This window comes from Hemiscyllium ocellatum, assembly GCF_020745735.1.
Source record: "Hemiscyllium ocellatum isolate sHemOce1 chromosome 27 unlocalized genomic scaffold, sHemOce1.pat.X.cur. SUPER_27_unloc_7, whole genome shotgun sequence".
NCBI classification, from domain to species: domain Eukaryota; kingdom Metazoa; phylum Chordata; class Chondrichthyes; order Orectolobiformes; family Hemiscylliidae; genus Hemiscyllium; species Hemiscyllium ocellatum.
In genome coordinates, this window is record NW_026867516.1 from 1,050,122 (window position 1) to 1,069,339 (window position 19,218).

General features: G+C 45.4%; 1 non-coding gene across 1 annotated transcript; it reads left to right on the top strand.

The window, feature by feature from the left end:
• Positions 1–7,341: 7,341 nt before the first annotated feature.
• Positions 7,342–7,413, top strand: trnae-uuc (transfer RNA glutamic acid (anticodon UUC)). The gene has a single exon. It is a non-coding gene; the product is annotated as a tRNA-Glu (tRNA).
• Positions 7,414–19,218: the final 11,805 nt, after the last annotated feature.

The following is a 19,218-nucleotide window of genomic DNA, read 5'->3' on the forward strand; positions in this document are numbered from 1 at the left end:
TATGAAAGGTTATAGACAGCAGGCAGGAAATGGAGTTAAGGCTATAGCAGCACAGACATGACCTTGTGGAATTGCAGAGCAAGCCCCATGAGCTGAATGGCCTACTCCTGGCCCAGTCTTTTACAGCCTGTGTTCAGGGCAGGAGAAGGCGAGCATAGATCAGTCAGTCAACATTTTTCAGCATTGTTAGGAGAACCGGAATGAGGGTGATAATAGCTACAGCAGAGTAAGAATGGAGGGAGACTGTAGCATTAAGATTCAGATTTTTTAGGGAAGGAGAAAGGAAAGAATGTTCCACAGAAACCAGAATTGTCTGTTTTGAATTTCTATACTGTGTAGACAGCAATGTCTTCTATAATCTCCTTTTACAGGAGACGAAAAAGGGAGGATTTACAGCCAGAAATCTGAAAACAAGATCTGATAGAGACAATCAATTCATTGGCACGGGAATATCATCGGCCTTTGAATCTAGTAGAATTTTTTTAAATTTCTCTCCTGTCCTGTCTATTTCACAAGGTTTCACATATCAGTGAGACTAAGGTATGCATACCTGAGTGAGAGTGTTCCAATGAACTGACTGTGGGAAGAGCTTTAAGCGGGTACACAGCCTGAAATAGCTTCACCCCATTCGCAGCAGCAATAAATGGAACACGTTCCGTACATGAGTGGTCTTTCAGCCGATTGTCAAAGTTGGCTAGAGACAAGGATTCCCACATCATGGAGAAATCGTGGGAGCAAAGCAATATCTTCGCCCTTTCCATTCCTCATCCTGGGAGGGACAGACAGAGAGGTAGGAAACACTATTCAGTTGTAGCAACTGAAGTGAATCCAGGGAGGGAGCAGACTCTGCAAAGGTGTCAGATGCTCTCTGTCCTTCTTAACGGTATAGTCATTTTTTCCCTCAGTTTGACACGTTTATTTAAATACAATTTGCATTGTGGAAAAAGATGGCTTCTTTCCTCATGTTCAGAATTAAAAGGATAGTTACTCGTGGGATGGAGCAGAATCTAAGGGATTGGCACGTTGATATAACGGTGCTTCATATGGTGTATGCATGATATTATTCACTGTTATAAAAGCTTTGTGGCTATTATTTTTCACATTCTAATCTAGCACTGAATTTATATTCTGTATTTCTTGTCATCTTTTTAATCGAATAGGATAGCAGAAAGTCATTCAGCAACTTTACTGGTTTGTTTTTCTCATGTAGCCTTGACATTTCATTTCCATTGTCCTTGATTCCTCCCACAATATCTCCTGCATATAAACCGACATTTTCCCAATCACCATCAGTTCTGTGGAAGGGTCACATGCAACTCCTGTTTTTTGTTTCTGATATACAGCATCCACAATTCTTTCAGATTTTCATTGAGAGAGAGTTGGAAATTGTTCGAGAGACAGAAAGAGAGGGGGAGAAACAGAACAGACATGAACTGTTGATCTCCGTTGTTACTCATAACGGAAAATCATTGTAGTGCGATCACTTCCCTTAAGCATGAATAGAGGCCAGCAAATGTCGCTGCGATTGTTGCGCAACGGTAGCGCGTCTGACTCCAGATCCGAAGGTTGCGTGTTTAAATCACGTCAGGCTCAATAAAAATCAGCTTCTTACATTTCAAATCAAGGAAGGATTACATTCGCTCCGGATATCTGTTGAGCCAAGTCTTCTTTGGGGAAACTTTCGATCACACGTGAAGTTTTGCGGTCAGTTTGATTTGTGAACACTGTGTCAGGGAGATGGTGTGCCCAGTGTTTGGGTAAATGCTCAGCTCCCCCCAGTGTGAGAATGAAAACACAAACTGTTCATCACGGGATTTAAACACAGCCTCTTCTGTCAGTTGGTGACAGCGCTGTGTGAATAACATTATACCGACAGTTTTACAGTATAATCCATAACCTCCCATCTTTATATTTCAATCTGTCAGGAGGTCCCAGCTCCTCCTGTTGCAGCAGAGTGACAGCGAGTTCAGATAGAAATGTTTCCCACCAACAGCAAATTCTTTCCTCTCACTGGACACAGTTAAAATTACCTTTATTCAACAGAAGGAGCGGAAATTACAGTCTGACGGCCCCTCTCCACATTAACGGTGAGCCTGAATAGTATAAACGGTGTCAGTAAAATCCAGTGGCCGACACTGATTTGGTTCAATCGTTTTTATTTGCCAAGTGTAATTCACCGAGAGGATGCTGCTGTGTGAGACAGCGTGGGGAATTACTGCAGGGCCTCCTGAGCATGGGACTCACCGCAACAGATGTGTTTCACCTTCACCAGTTTATTCCCATCTCAGAGAAGAGAGGTTTGATGATTTGGAACATAGGAGGCCGACAGAGAACATGAGAAGAGCACTCAGACCTTCACAAGCCTGTCACCACAGCTGGGTCATCGTGGCCCGTGGATCAGTATGGGACAGTAATCTGCATCTACTGACTGGAAGCACAGCAAATTGGAGTGCTGGTGGGACTATCACACAGGAGAAAACAGCTTCGACAGATCAACTGGAGTGGCTCCCAATGCGCAACTCCACTCACCTCAACTGAATACCTGTAAACAAATTACTCAGTGAGTCAAAGGTTTTGAATCTGCATTTTGGCATGTACCTTCGAGAATGATGTCAAAACACCTTCATTGCTGTGATGGAGTATCCTGTTGGGCAGAATATATCCCATTGTAAAATTTCCTCCATTCTGTTGGTCCAACTCCGATTTCACTGAGAATCACAAAATCTGTGACAGCGCAGACTGAGGCCATGCAGCCCACCTTAGCTCTGCTGGTTCAAAATAATATGTAAATAAGTGTCCCACTCTGTCGCCTGTTCTCTGTAAATCTGCACATTGTTACATTGAACATGCCCACCGAATTCCTTTTTGTGTCCATAGAATCTACCTCTTTGTCACTGTCAGATAGGGATTTACTGGCCCCTGTGCGAAAACGATCTTCCTAATGTCACTTTTACTTATTTTCCTGATGACTTTAAATCGCTGCCAAATCGTTCTCGATCTTTTCAGGCCTGGGAGCATTTTCACTGCATTATTTCCTCTGTCTAAAACCCTCATGATGTGGAAAACCTCAATCAGGCCAGCTATCAGCCCTCTGTTCTCCAAAGAGAGCTGCCCCAAACTTTCCAATCTCCCTTCATTGCTGACATTCCTCAGGACGGCACCATTCACTTCAACCTGGTCAGTGCTGTCTGCAATCACTTCACTTCCCCGCTTCCTGAAGTATCACCCTCAGAGTTGAGCGTAATGCAGGTGGAGGATTCATTCAGACTCGGATTGCGCGGGCGAAAAATCTGCAATACTTGTTTTCACTTTCAACACGTGTTTCCCTTCGCCTTGTTCACAGCAATGGCGGCTCCTCGCCGTCCCTAATTCAGGCAGTCCGATCTTATTTAAGAAGCGGCTTTTTGAGAAAATTGATCGGACATTTTTGCTCATGTCAATTTAAGAAGTGAGAGTTCACCTGGTATTGGAACCCGGGAACTCTCACACGGCTGCATATACTAGAAGACCCAAAGCTAGAATCATATCCCAGACTAACGAGCCCCCAGCCATGGGTGCAGCCACCTCCTGAAGCAGCTGAGACTTGTTCAGTACGAAATACATTGTACATTGCTCCCAGAATTGCAAGCAGGGACGAGTTTCAAGAACATCTGCTTCTCAATCTGCCTCCCTGCTCCCTGGACGCTGCTGTTTGTCCCGTCCCCAGGGACCGGGCTGTCTCCACTGGTGGAGAATTGAACCATTTTGTTTCTACTTACAAGCTGTGCTGGTGGAAGCCAGAGCCCATTCGCTCTTCTGCTCTCTCTCTCTCTCTCTCACTATTACGTGAGGCAGGAGAAGTCAGTTACAGTCATGCGGAGGAAATGGGCAACTTTGAACGTGTTCCAAAGGTCCTGTTAACGGAGAGATAGAAAGATGCTGTGCTGTCCGGACAGAGAGAAATGGACACCGGAGACTCTTCCCTCAGGGAAATTGGTATGAGTGCATTTTGCTTGGGGTTCAGAATTTGTCTTGACACAGCAAACCTACAGAGTGTCTTTTGTTACACGGGCGTTGGTTTCTTTACTGCAGCAAATGCACAAAAGCAGCAAGTCATGTGTTTCAACTTCATCGGTTCATTGCCATCTGAGAGAAGAGGTTTCACACGAGATCAGAACACACCAACAGAGAACAGGACAAGACAACTCAGAGCTCCACCAGGGTGCCAGCGCAACTGTATAAATTTGACTTGCGGATCGATGTGACATATTTAACTCAGATACCCGAAGTTTTGGGAAGCAAGGTAAGGGAGGGAGCAGAGCGCCGTGATACGGGAAAGCTGCTAAAGATGACATTGAGTGAGTAGGAGGAAATGGTTTCGCTTCTGGGTTATCATCCCAGCATGCACCCGCTGTGCCATTCTCCTGCATGGTACGGCAGCTTTTCCAGAGAAGTATTCAGCTTTTCATCTGGCGTGTGACTTGCAAGTTCGAGAATGACGTTAAAAGATCTTCACTGCTGTAGTGTCATGTGCTGTTGTGCAGACATGTCGTCAATGTGCAAATATAAACTCAGAGAGCAATGTACACTAGAGACTCTGAGCCAGCCGAAACTTGCTCAGTATGAAGTAGATTCCACATTGCTCCAAGTATTGCAAGTAGCAAAGAGTTTCCAGAACTTCTGCTTGTCATTCTGTCCCCGGGGCGCTGATGTTTGTCTCATCCCCAGGAAGTGGACGATCTCCACTGGCGGATAACTAAACCAATTTGTTTCTACTTGCACGTTGTTCTGGGGGGCGGGGGTTGGAGGGCAAGAGTTCATTCGCTCTTTTGCTCTCTATCTCTCAATTCCTTGGTGTGAGAGGTATCTGTTACACTAATGCGTGGGAAGTGAGCAACTTTGATTGTGAACTTGCTCCCAAGGTCTATTATCGGGGAGATTGAAAGATGCTGTGCTGGCAGGACAGAAAGAAATGGACACCGAGGACTCTCCGCCCAGGTAAATTCACATTGTTGTGCAGCCTTCTTGGTGTTCAGAAATCGTCTTCACGCAGCAATCTTACGGAAAGTCTATTGCAAAGTGGGCATTGCCTTCTTTGCTGCGACTGCGCAGCAGTTAAGATCTGAGCCCCAAGTGTCCCAGATGAAGAGAATCCGAGTGAAACCTTCACTCACTCAGAGACATCCCCACGGCCCTGAGCTGAGGGACTGCAGACAGTCCAACACGGAAGGGACCGTTAAAAATGAACCACTGTTGCTCCCTCAGCCTCTCTGTCCCATATAAAGGCAGTACGACGGCATAAACACGTAGCACCATTCTCGCGCAGGCAGAAGCCGTTCAGCCCATCGAGTCCATGGTGACTCTCTGTCACTTGTCTCTCTTTGAGGTTATTCACAACCCGTGAAATGCGTACTAATAGTGGGGGACTATGTCTGAATGGTGATACCGTTTGTGACATACTGATCGGCTTGTCATTCACGTCCGAACAGGCGTGGCGAATTACTGCAGGGAATGGACGAAACTGCAAGGCATGTGTTTCAACTTTATCAACTCATTGGCATTTCACAGAAGTGGTTTTGCGATTTAGTTCATAGGAAACCTACGAAGAATAGGGGAAATCCACTCAGACCTCCAAAAAGCATGTTACTTGAGTTTCGGAATGATACATGGCATTCAGACCCTCAGGAAGTAGATGCAAAGGCAAGATACAAAACAAAGTCCCATGACAAGGGGCAGCTTCGATTCATCGACCTCTGGCTTAGGGGGCCAGCACACTCTCGCTGTGCCACTCTGCACCTACTCTGTTGCTTTCCCCAGATCCCTTCAGCCTTTCGTCTGGCACGCAGCATGCTCGTTCGAGCCTGATGTCAAAGACCTCCACTGCTGTCGTGTAATATGCTGGTGCGCAGACGTATGGAGACTGTGCAAATAGAAACGTTTTTTTCTAAATTCCCACATTCTGTTGGTCGAACTGTGCTTTCATTCTGAATCACAGCATGTGTCATAGCGCAGACGGAGGCCATGCGGCCCACCTTCGCTCTGCTGGTTCGAAACAGTAAGTAAATGTGCGTGTCTATTCGTATCATTCTCTTGCCTTCTCCATGTAATTCTACACATTGTTACTTTAAACATGACCACCAATTTCCCTTTTGCGTCTATGCCTCTGTGTAAATGTCAGATCGGGATTTTCTGACCCCAACCACTCCCTGTACGAAAGCATTCTTCCTAATGTCACTTTTAGTTCATTTCCTCAAGACTTTCAAACCCAGCCGATCCTTTCAGGCGTGGGAGCATTTTGACTACATTACTTTCTCTGTCGAGACCCCGCATGACTTGGTAAAGTTCCTTCAGGCCAGATTTCAAACTTCAGTTCTCCGAGGAGAGCTGTTCGCATTTTCTAATCTAGCTTTATCACTGACATTCCTCAAACATCGCACCACTCACGTCAACCTGTTTAACGCTATCTCCAATCATTTCACTTCCTTGCTTTCTGCACCACCCGTACTCCAAGGAGCCCAATCTCGTTCAACGAAGGTACTTTTTGTGAATTTTTGAAAGCACTTTGGTACAAGCCATGAAACGCGGGCTCGTCCGGGATCTCTCGCAAGTCTGTTTAGAAAAAGATCCAAAGGGAGAATCATATCCCGAGACCAACGAGCGACACATCGAACCCCCATCCATCCCCGCCCTACCTCTTGAACCAGCTGAGTCTTGCTCAGTGTGAAATACATTTGACATTGCTCTCAGAATTGCAAGCGGCAAAGAGTTTCCCGAACAGCTGCTTCTCATTCTGTCTCCCTGCTGCTGTTTGCCCGTCCCCAGGAACCGGGCCCTCTCTACCGGCAGAAAATTAAACCGTTTTGTTTCTAAACTTTTCTCTGACCCCGGAGTGACCAGTGACAAGCATTGCCCTCCTCAACATAGGATACACAGAAAAGGAGAAGACCCCGCAGACCTCCACGAGTGTGCCATCTCACCTGTGCACATTGGGCCAGTATATCAATGTGAAATAATTATGTCGAAGAACTTTGGAAAGCAGATCAGAAGACGAGGTGCTGAACAGTGCGCCGTCATACGGGAAAGCTGCTAAAGATGACATTGAGTGAATGGGACAGATAGTTTCCCTCCTGGGTTATGCTCCCATCACGCACCCGCAGACATATCTCCGACGTGCAAATCGTATAAACTCTGTCGAAGTTCCCACATTCCGTTTTTCGAACTGTGATTTCGCTCAGACTCACACAATTTCAACACTCGCAATGTTCAAACTTTAACAATATGCTTTCAGATACACCGCTGCCCAGATTCGATTTCCGGGCAGGGAAGAAATTTATAGTATAGCTGTCAGCCAAAACCGGCATCTCCCTGGTGGTCTAGTGGTTAGGATTCGGCGCTTTCACCGCCGGGGCCCGGCTTCGATTCCCGGTCAGGGAACCAGTTTTCAATAGATTTTTCGGCTACCCATTCTCCTTAAATGTGCTGTACAGTTACTTGTTGGTCTTCGTAGTGACTGGCTGCTGCAGTGTGCATGGCTCGTTGAAATAGGGTCCTGATTCAGGCTTGTTTTTATGTTGAGGGATGATTACTCCTGTAGCTAAGTTCTTGGTTCGCGTGTGTTGTCTTCCTGTAGACGCTGTTTTGAATATTACCATTGACTGTTCGCTCTACTGTGATATCGAGAAATGGCACTTTGCTGTTGTTCTCCTATTTTGTGAATTTTATGCCAGTAAGGAGATTGTTGATGGTGTTGTAGGTTTCCTCTAATTTGTTTCAGTTTTTGATGACTGTGTCATCGCTGTAACTGACCCAAAGTTTGGGTTGGGTCGTTGGAAGGGTTGTTTGTTCGAGTCTCTGCATTGTTGCTTCTGCTAGGAATCCTGATACTGGTGGTTTCATGGGTGTTTCATTGATTTGTTTGTAGGGCTTGTTACTGAATATGAAGTGTTTGGTTAAGGTACAGTTCCATGCGCTTGACAGTGCTATCTTTGCTGATGAAGTTGGTGCTGTGTTTGTGTCTTTGGTTCTTCGAATAGTTTCTTCAGTTTTCTTTGGCCACGTTGATGTTAATGGATGTGAACCGGGCTGCTTTGTCAACCGACATCATTATTCCATCCTCTTCTATCTTCGGGTCATTGATGTTCAGGAATTCTTGGGTGGAGTAAATGGAGTGGCGTGAATCTTCGACTTGGTGTTTTAGTCTTCAGTGGAGGCCTTTGACTGGTCTGTATATTGGTGTTCCAAGTAGTGAGACTATGGCCTGAGGGGTTCACCTGGTTTGAAGAGGAGGAGAACAACAACAAAGTGCCATTCTTAGATGTCACAGTAGAGCGAACAGTCAATGGGGAACTTCAAATAGCATCTACAGAAAAACAACACACACAAACCAAATACTTAACCACAGAAGCAATCATCCCAACACCCACAAACGAAGCTGCGTCAGGACATTATTTCAACGAGCCATGACACACTGCAGCACAGAGAAATTAGGAAGAGCACAAGCGAAATACGTATATAGTGTATTTAAGGAGAATGGGTACCCAATAAACCCAGTCCGCCGATTTCTCAGTGATGCTTCCAAGCTGACTCTCAAAAATTCGGTTTGTCCTCCATTCTTTCCTGTTTGTTTTTTGTGCGTTTTGAAAGCTTTTGGAATCCTCTGACTGAGTATTGGAGTTGGGAAGTTATGTTGTGGTTGTAGAGGACATTGGTTAGACCACTTTGGGTTAATATTGAGTGCAATTCTGGTCTCCCTCCTATCAGAAGGATATTGTGAAATTTGAAAGGGTTCTGAAGCACCAATGTGTCCACAGAGGGGAAAAGGCCCTTCTGCTGCCCTGAGTGTGGGAAGGCCTTCAGCAATTCCTCAGCCCTGCTGAGGCACCAGTCCGTCCACACCGGGGATAAGCTGTTCTCCTGCCCCGAATGTGGGAAGGGCTTTACCCGCTCCTCCACACAGCTGATGCACCAGCTGGTCCATACGGGGATGGGGGTGGGGTGGAGGGAGGAGGCCAATTTGCTGCCCTGAGGGCGGGAAGGCCTTCAGCAATTCCTCCTCCCTGCTGAAGCATCAGTGTGTCCACACTGGGGAGATGCCCTTCAGTTGGTCCGAGTGTGGGAAGAGATTCATGTTTTCCTGCAACTTGCAGAAGCACCTGAGCGGGCACCAGTGCTCCCAGCAATCCGATCCCACTGGTGACGCTGCCTTGGGTCACCTCCCAGGACTGAACCTTCTGGCAGTTCTGACACTGGGTGCAGTGGGAGAGTAGGTGGGCTGTTTTTGTTTTCTGCTGGACTGCAATTGCCTCCCCTGCACCCAACAACCACTAGGACTAGGTTAATTTAGGATATCAGGTCAGCATGGACAAGTTGGACCGAAAGGTCTGTTTCAATGCTGTACGTGTCTCTGACTACTGGTCCTGATGTAAGTTTAAAATAGACTCCAAGTAACTTGGAATTTTTCAATCTTGTTGAGCTCACCTCCTGAAAAGTTTCAGATGAATGCCTCTGAGCAATACTGTTTAAACATGCTAAGTTAGACAAAATATCCCATCAAGTTCAACACAAACGCAGAGTTGAAGAAGTCAGAAGTCAGAACACCAAAACTGGTCACAACATTCCAGGTGCAGCTTCATCCACGTCCTGTATAATTACAACATAACTTGCCAACATCTGTACTCAATTCCCTAACTGATGACGGCCAGTGTGCTGAAACCTTTCTTCACTGCCTTGTGTACCGATGTTGTCAGAGATATAGGATCGACTTTAAACTGATCCACAATCCAGCTGCTGGGAGCACAGAAGCAGAGTAGTGCTGCGTGAGTGCGCTGGGCAGATAACCTTGAGGTCGATGGCTAAAAATCATGTGATGTCTCTGTAAGCTGCTTTCATTTGCAAAGGTGCTCCGTTCTGTATCTTGCCTTTGCATCTGTTTCCCAAAAGCTTCTTCAATGGAGGAGTGGCAGTTGGAGCCCAGGGGTTCAACAACCCCCCGGAACTGGAGGAAGGTCTAAGCTCCAAGAAGCGGGGGGTAAGGCTGGAAGCTGGATTTGCTAAAGGCTTGCATTTTTTACTCATTTAAATGGTACCTACTGTATGGGGCTATGGTTTACATTAAAACCGGAGGATCATATCAGAGTGTTTATATTTAGCCGTGGTAGTTGGTAAAATACACTCCCTGGAGGAGCACCTTCTATGATGCTGCATTTCTTGCCTTCTGCCCTTCCTCCATTTTTTTTATCTCCCATCTTGATTATATATTGTTTTTGGTCAAATTTAATTTCATATTTATCAGACTTGGTATTCACTGTGTGCTATTAATTTGTTTGTTCGAATATTGTACGTCAAAATTGATGGTGTAATTTCATTTCTGATGTCAGAGTTTGACATTGAATGTGCAGGTGTGAATACCAGTAAGTTGTGAAAATAAATCAAGAACTTGCGGTTTTTAACAAAAACAGCAGTTCGCTGATATTCATGGCATTATCTCATTTGGGTGTGATGATTCAAATCTGACCAACAAATCGTTTCATGCAGTCACACAATTTAATTAAATTTTTCTTTAATTTAATGAAAGAAAATAACTCTGGCAGGCTAAGATTTGTGCGATGTATTCATAAGTTAATGGCCATTGCTCACAATATGGTCTCATCCACATTGGGGACACTGGATGCCAACAAGCGTAACGTTTCAGGGAACAGATCTGGGTCACTGACACTAAACGACCAACGGCCCTGTGGCTGAACACTTAAACTCCCCCTCCCATTCCACCAAGGACATTCAAGTCCTGGGCCTCCTCCACTGCCAAACTCTTTATCCCCGACGCTTGTAGGAAAAACACCTCATCTTCTGCCTTCGGAACCTCCAACCACATGGGATCAATGTAGATTTCGTCACTTTCCTCATTTCCTCTCTCGTACCTTGTCTCAGATCCAACCTTCCAATTCGACACCAATCTCTTGACCTGTCAAACCTGTCCACCTTGCTTCTCACCTATTTGCTCCACCCTCATCTCTGACTTATCACCATCAATTGCTGCCTCCATCTATCTATTGCACTCCCAGCTACCTTCCCTCCAGCCCCACTTCCTTCCCATTTATCTCTCAGTCCCCTTGGGCCACCCTTTATTCCTGATCAAGAGCTTATGCTCGAAACCAAGACTGTGATGAAGCAACATCCTCAATAAATAGGAAATAGCTCCCAAGTCAGATTTCATCCCCTCTTCTGTTTCCCAGTTCTTTCAGAAATAAGAAAATTCTTTTTCTTCCACTAGAAAATGATCTTCCACTTTGCGCTGTCTGAAGTGTTATGCCACACCATTACTTCAGCCACCTTTTAAGAATCCTTTCAACCTGTTTTTCTAACAATTGTGGAGGTGACCAAAAGCAAGCATTTCACTCCTCCTCAATGTCCGATTTCTCCTCCTATGAGCCGTTGTGTCATGTTGTCTATGTTACATGCAGCCGAGTGCACTTGGTTTCTGAATTGAAATTGGCCATTGAAGTGAACAGGATTAATGTTTATCGATGGCTAACTGTGTTTGCACTAACTGTTATTATCCACCAATACCATGTCTTTTATTCCACCAAAACTGGAAATAATGATCTGTATTTATATTGCAGTCGGATGTAGAAAATCATTCCAGCGATCTTCCCGTTATTATAGTTTACTGAGGCCATAACAGCATTGCGTGGCAGTTTGATGTGACTAAAACTTGGATGGAAAGAATGTAGATTGATGAGATGTCAAAATGGCCGAGTCTCTGGCCACAATCGATCTGTCTGGCTTGGTTATATGAGTGGCGGCTCTTCAAGAGCAATTTCCACTCCATCACTTCAACCAGCAAGAGGAGATAAGTGTGAACACAACATTCCAACTGTGACATATGCGCATTGCTTCGATGTTATTGATCAAAATCCTGGAACTCGATCCTGAACCTTCATTATAGACCACATCATATTTGTGAAGCAATTTAAGAGGCAGCTCATCACCACTTTTTCAAGGACAGTTTGGGAAGACTTGCTGGCAGAGCCAATGATATTCACATGATATTGGAGACAGTCTAACCGTATGGATACATGATTGGCTAGCCAATGATGCAGCACGGATAAGAGGCATGTTCAGGATCGCAATTTGTAACTAGCAATGTGGCACAGGGATCAGGGCTGGGGCCAAAATTATTTACAATATGTATATGGATTACTTGGAAAAGTGAAGTGAATGTACTATTGCCAAGACTGCAGTAGAGACAGTTGATGGGAATGCAGATGCTGAGGATGACATGGAGAGGGATATCGACAGGTTAAGCAAAAGGTCTGGGCCTTTTAGCTGAGGGAAGATATACTGATATTGGAGGCAGACTAGAGAAGGTTGACCAGGACGATATCAGGAATGGAAATAATGTCTTATAAGGAGAAATGAATAGGTTGGGCCTGTGGTTATTAGAAGTTAGAAGATTTCGAGGTAACATTATTGTCACAAACAAGATTCTGAGGAGACGTGACAGGCTACATGTTGGAAAGGTTACCCTTGTGGGTGAGTTTAGAACCTGAGGGAATAACTTGCAAATAAGGGATTGCATATTCAGGACAGCTGTTGAGCCTGGATTGTTAAGTGCATTCAAAACTAACTTTTTTTTAATCAGAAAGGGAATTGAGATTATGGGGAAACAGCAGGAAAGTGAAGTTGATGTTTCCCAGAATAATAGTGGGAGACAAAGTGCGACATCCCATGAATAAATAAAGAAAAATATTCAGGAGAACACTTTCATTGAAGGGAAGACTGGGATCTAGTGATAATGATTGAGCAACCCAGAGATCAAGGTCTTCTGAGAACACAAATTGAAATCCTATCATGGCTTCTGGTAGAATTTATGTTCAACTAATTAAAAGATCTGAAAGTGAGAGTTTCTCTCGGTCTTGGCAAACAGGAAACAGTTATTCACTAAAATAATGAATTGCAGATGTTGGAGATCAGCAACAAAAGGCAAAATTGCTGGGGAAACTCAGCAGGTTTGGCAGAATCTTTGGAGAGATGTTTTGAATCCAGTCAAGTTTTGAAGGACCACTGGACTCAAAGCAGTAACACTGTTGTCTCTTCATAGATGCTACCAGAACTGTTGTGTTTCTCGAGAAACTTTCTTTTTTAAGGCAGGAAACCTACCATTCATGAACCCTGCATGCATGTATGCACGTGCGTGCGCACGCGCGCACACACACACACACACACACACACCTTGTGACTCCAGACCGACTATAATGTGGTTGACTCTCAACTGCCTTCTAGCATGTAGTCACAATTACTCTGTCCAAGGGCCATGAGGGTTAATGAGCAAATGTTGGATGTGCTCACAATTATCACATCCCACAGTATATTTTCTCATAACTGAAGAAAAACATAGATTAATGAAGGACAGCCAAAACAAACTGCTATGTGAAAGTCATGCCCAACTAACCTGATTTGCTTGTAGTTATATTTTTTTAAATCGTCTTCAGAGAGGACATTGACTACACCACTGTTGGAATACTGCATGCAATTCTGGGCTCTCTGCTACAGGAAGGACGTTGTGAAACTTGAAAGGATTCAGAAAACATTTACAAGGATGCTGACAGGGTTGGAGGGTTTGAGCTACAGGAAGAGGCTGAATCGACTGGGGTCATTTTCCCAGAAGTTTTGAAGGATGAGGGGTGACTTTATAGATGTTTATAAAATCATGAGGGCATGGATAGGGTAAATTGAAAAGGTCTTTTCCCTGGGGAGGGCGAGTCCAGAACTAGATTGCATAAGTTTAAAGTTATTGGCAAATGGAGTTTAATATAGCTAAGTATGAGGTCTTACATTTTGTATAGTCAAACCAAGGTCGGATTTACATGGTGAATGGTATGACCTTGAGTGTCGTTGAACAGAGAGATTTTGAAGTTCAGGTTTTGGCACACTGGACTTCATCAGTGATGGCATTCAGTATAAGATACCAAATTAGAGGAGAGACATGCACCAAATATTAACGCCTACCAACAAGCAGCAAATCTGTTTCATATGCAACATTTTGAATCAAGAGATCTCGGGTTACGGGTTTTTAGTTCCTAGAAAATGGAGTCGTGGGTAGACAGGGTGGTGTAGAAGGCTTTTGGCATGCTTGCTTTCATTGGTCAGAACATTGAGCACAGGAGTTGGGACGTCTTGTTGCAGCTGTCACACATGCCGCACAACAACGAATCGCATGGCCCTGTCCCCCCTCTGACTGGTTGTCACTTTGAATATCTGGGGGAAGATTAGACCCACACTCCTGTGTTTGGCTCATATGTACTTATCCAAATAATTTTAAACATTTTAACATTAGCTGCATCCACCACTTCCTCTGACAGTTCATTCCATACCTTCAATGTAAAAGAGGTTCCCCCGCCCTCGTCCATTTTAAATCTTCTCCCTCTCATCTTAAAAATATACTCCCAAATTTTGAACTCCCTGGTTATTCAACTTATCTTTGTCCCTTATGATGTAACAAACCTCCATAACCTCCACCCACAACCTTCTACACTCCAGTGAAAAAAGTCCCAGCCTATGCCGTCTATAAATCATTCTGGCAACATCATAGTTAAAAAAGGTGAGCTTTAAGAATTGACTGAAAGGGCAGTGAAGATTCAACCAGCTGACAGCGGATCTGAGATCACATGTAGATCAGATCAGATCAGGTTTGGACAGCAGGAAACCAGATAAGATTTTTACAACAAACCACAACGGTTTCATCATTAGACTTTTAATTCCAGATTTCTATTGAATTCAGATTCCACCATCTGCCGTGGCAGGTTATGAACCCAGGTCCCCAGAACATTACTTGGGTGAATAGTCTGCTGACAATAAAGGCGGCCATTGCCTCCCCTGAACACATTGGCATATTGTGTTATTGTGTTTAGAGGTAACAGAGGAGCAAGAGGTTTCAGCAGCTGCTACGTTGTTGATATTACACAAGGGAACATCAGCGCTCTCAGTAATGGTACATACTGAAGCCAGGACACTGTATCAGAGTTGAGGGCTCGGGAACCATAAGCAATAGGAATAGGAAAATGCCATTCAACCCCTTGAGCCGACTTCTCCATTCAATAGAATTGTGGCTGATCTGACATTCCCCACATGCACTCTCCTGCTCTTTTCCTGTAACTATTCATCCCCCAACTGATCATGACTCTATCGATCCTAGTTTTAAATGTAACATGAAGGCTGTCAACAGAGTTACTGGGATGGAGGAAGGGTGGCCTCAGGTCGAACTTGGGGACGAACACAATGCCTTCACACTTCACAATATATAACTAAGGGAATTTTTATAGTTTATAGTTAAAAATTCCTGAAGAAGGGCTCATGCCCGAAACGTCGATTCTCCTGCTCCTTGGATGCTGCCTGACGTGCTGCGCTTTTCCAGCAACACATTTTCAGCTCTGATCTCCAACACCTGCAGTCCTCACTTTCTCCTCGTAAATTACAAAAGAAACCTAGCACAAAATACCAAAATGTGGAGCAAAAGCTTCCATCAACACCCTCTGTCTTCTACCTTCTAGCAAGTTCTGTATCCAAATGGCTAGTTGTCCCTGCATTCCATGCGATTAAACCTTGCTCACCAGTCTCCCATGAGGACCCTTGATGAACGCCTTCCTGAAGTCCATATAGATCACGTCCATCGCTCTGCCCTCATTAGTCCACATTGTACTTCTTCAAAAACTCAATCATGTTCGTGAGACATGATTTCCCAAGCATAAAGTCATGCTGGCTATCCCTAATCAATTTTTGCCTTTCCAAATAGATGTAAACCCTATCTCTCATATTTCTCTCCAAAACCTTGCCCTTCACGGATGTCTGGCTCACTGGTCTATAGTTCCCTGGCTTTTCCTTACCACCTTTCTTAAATAGTGGCACCATGTTAGCCAACCTCTAGCCTTCTGGCACCTCACCTGTGACTATTGATGATACAAATGTCTCAGTGAGAGGCCCAGCAATCACTTCCCCAGTTTCCCACCGAGTTTTAGTGTACTCCTGATCAGGTCCTTAGGATTTATCCACTTCTATGCTTTTCAAGATATGCAGCAATTTCTCATCTGTAATATGGACATTTTTTCAACATGTCACCATCTACTTTCTCACATTCTATATCTTCCATGCCCTTGTCCATAGCAAACACTGATGCACAATATCCGTTCAGCATCCACCGCCTCCCCCCCATCTCCTGCAGCTCCACACAAAGGCCGTGTGTGGAGGGGCCCTATTCTCTCTCTTGTTATCCTTTTGTCCTCAACGTATATATTTTAAAAACCCTTTGGGTTACCCTTAACTCTATTTTCCAAAGCTATCTCATGTCCCCTTTTTGCCCTCATGATTTCCCTCTTATGTATGCTCGTACTGCCTTCATACTCTAAGGATTCACTCGATCGCTCTGTCGATACCTGACGTATGCATCCTTCTTTATCTTAACCAAAATCTCAATTTCTCTAGTCATCCAGCATTCCCTACACCTAACAGCCTTTCCTTTCACCCGAACAGGAACATACTGTGTCTGGACTCTTGTTAGCTCATATTTGAAGGCTTCCCATTTTCCAGCAGTCCTTTAACCTGCGAACAACTGCCCCCAATCAGCTTTTGAAAGATCTTGTCTAATACCTGAGTCTTCATCCAATTTAGAACTTCAACTTTTAGATCGGATATATTATTTTCAATCACGATTCTAACGTTAATAGAATTATGGTTGCTGACACTTAGGTTTTGCACCCTCGCCAGTCTGTACATCCACATTTAGAATTAGAAAATTTCCTTGTACAGGCTCAACAAATTCCTCTATTTGGCGGATAATTAAATGGACAGGAGTTATACCTGGGGTCAACTCTTCCTTCATTCCCATCAACCCAACCCCATTCCCACCCCAATAGTCCAACAGCACTTTCCCCTGCAAGCGCCGAATGTGTGACACCAGCCCATTTACCTGCACCCTCCTCACTCTCCAAAGGCCCAAACTTACCTTCCAGGTGAAGCGGCACTTTACCTGCACTTACCACAACCCAGTCTACTGCATTTGCTGCTCACCTTGTGGTCTCATCTACAATGGGGAAAACGAAGCATAGGTGACTGCTGCACAGAACATCTACGTTCTGCCCGCAAAAAGGACCCTGAGATTCCAGTTGCCTGCTAATTCCACACCCCACCCTGTTCCCTGGCCGACATCTCTGTCTCAGGTTTTCTGTAGTGTCCCAGCGAAGCTCAGCACCAGCAGAACGAAGAGCACCGAATATTACACTTGGAGACAATCCATCCCTCCGGTCCCAATATCGAATTCAGTAATTCTAGGGCCTGAACTCCATAGTGTCCTCGTCCCTTCCATACAAACCAAGCCTTGTTATCACATGGTCTGTCATTACACACTACTTATTCCTAGCCACAAACAGTCTCCATTCACCCTCCCACGCGGATCGTTATCAACTCCCTTTCCTGTTCAACAGTTCTTCCCTCGCTTTAGGGTCTGTCCTAATTTATGATTTACTGCATCCGCCTTCCTCCCACAATATCTCCTGCATATAAACTAACGTTTTCCCAATCACCATCAATTCTATTGAAGGGTCATCTGCAAATACTGTTTTTTTTTGTTTCTGATCTACAGCATCCACAGTTCTTTCAGCTTTTTATTGACGTCGAGTTGGAAATTGTTTCGAGATACAGAATGAGAGGGAGGAGAGACAGAACAGACATGAACTGTTGATCTCCGTTGTTACTCATAACATAAAATCATTGTAGTGCGATCAATTCCCTTAAGCATGAATAGAGTTCCTGAGCTGTCTGTGAGTTTGTGGCGCAATGGTAGCGCATCTAACTCCAGACCAGAAAATTGCATGTTCAAATCGCATCAAGCTGATTGAAGCCTAAAATGTGTTGCTGGTTAAAGCACAGCAGGTTAGGCAGCATCCAAGGAACAGGAAATTCGACGTTTCGGGCCAGAGCCCTTCATCAGGAATGAGGAGAGTGTGCCAGGCAGGCTAAGATAAAAGGTAGGGAGGAGGGACTTGGGGGACGGGCGATGGAGATGTGATAGGAGGTCAAGGTGAGGGTGATAGGCTGGAGTGGAGTGGAGGCGGAGAGGTCAGGAAGAAGATTGCAGGTTAGGAGGGCGGTGCTGAGTTCGAGGGAATTGACTGAGACAAGGTGGGGGGAGGGGAAATGAGGAAACTGGAGAAATCTGAGTTCATCCCTTGTGGTTGGAGGGTTCCCAGGCGGAAGATGAGGCGCTCTTCCTCCAACCGTCGTGTTGTTATGTTCTGGCGATGGAGGAGTCCAAGGACCTGCATGCCCTCGGTGGAGTGGGAGGGAGAGTTAAAGTGTTGAGCCACGGGGTGGTTGGGTTGGTTGGTCCGGGCGTCCCAGAGGTGTTCCCTGAAGCGTTCCGCAAGTGGGCAGAATATAGAGGAGGCCACATCGGGTGCAGCGGACGCAATAGATGATGTGTGTGGAGGTGCAGGTGAATTTGTGGAGGATATGGAAGAATCCCTTGGGGCCTTGGAGAGAAGTAAGGGAGGAGGTGTGGGCGCAAGTTTTGCATTTCCTGTGGTTGCAGGGGAAGGTGCCGGAAGTGGAGGTTAGGTTGGTGGGGGGTGTGGACCTGACGAGGGAGTCGCAAAGGGAGTGGTCTTTGCGGAACGCTGATAGGGGAGGGGAGGGAAATATATCCCTGGTGGTGGGGTCCGTTTGGAGGTGGCGGAAATGACGGCGGATGATACACTGTATACGGAGGTTGGTGGGGTGGTAGGTGAGAACCAGTGGGGTTCTGTCTTGGTGGCGGTTGGAGGGGCGGGGCTCAAGGGCGGAGGAGCGGGAAGTGGAGGAGATGCGGTGGAGGGCATCGTCGATCACGTCTGGGGGGAATCTGCGGTCCTTGAAGAAGGAGGCCATCTGGGCTGTACGGTATTGGAACTTGTCCTCTTGGGAGCAGATGCGGTGGAGACGAAGGAATTGGGAATATGGGATGGCGTTTTTACAGGGGGCAGGGTGGGAGGAGGTGTAGTCCAGGTAGCTGTGGGAGTCAGTCGGTTTATAGTAGATATCTGTGTTGAGTCGGTCGCCCGAGATAGAAAGGGAAAGGTCTAGGAAGGGGAGGGAGGAGTCTGAGACAGTCCAGGTGAATTTGAGGTCGGGATGGAAGGTGTTGGTAAAGTTGATGAACTGTTCAACCTCCTCGTGGGAGCACGTGGCAGCGCCGATACAGTCATCGATGTA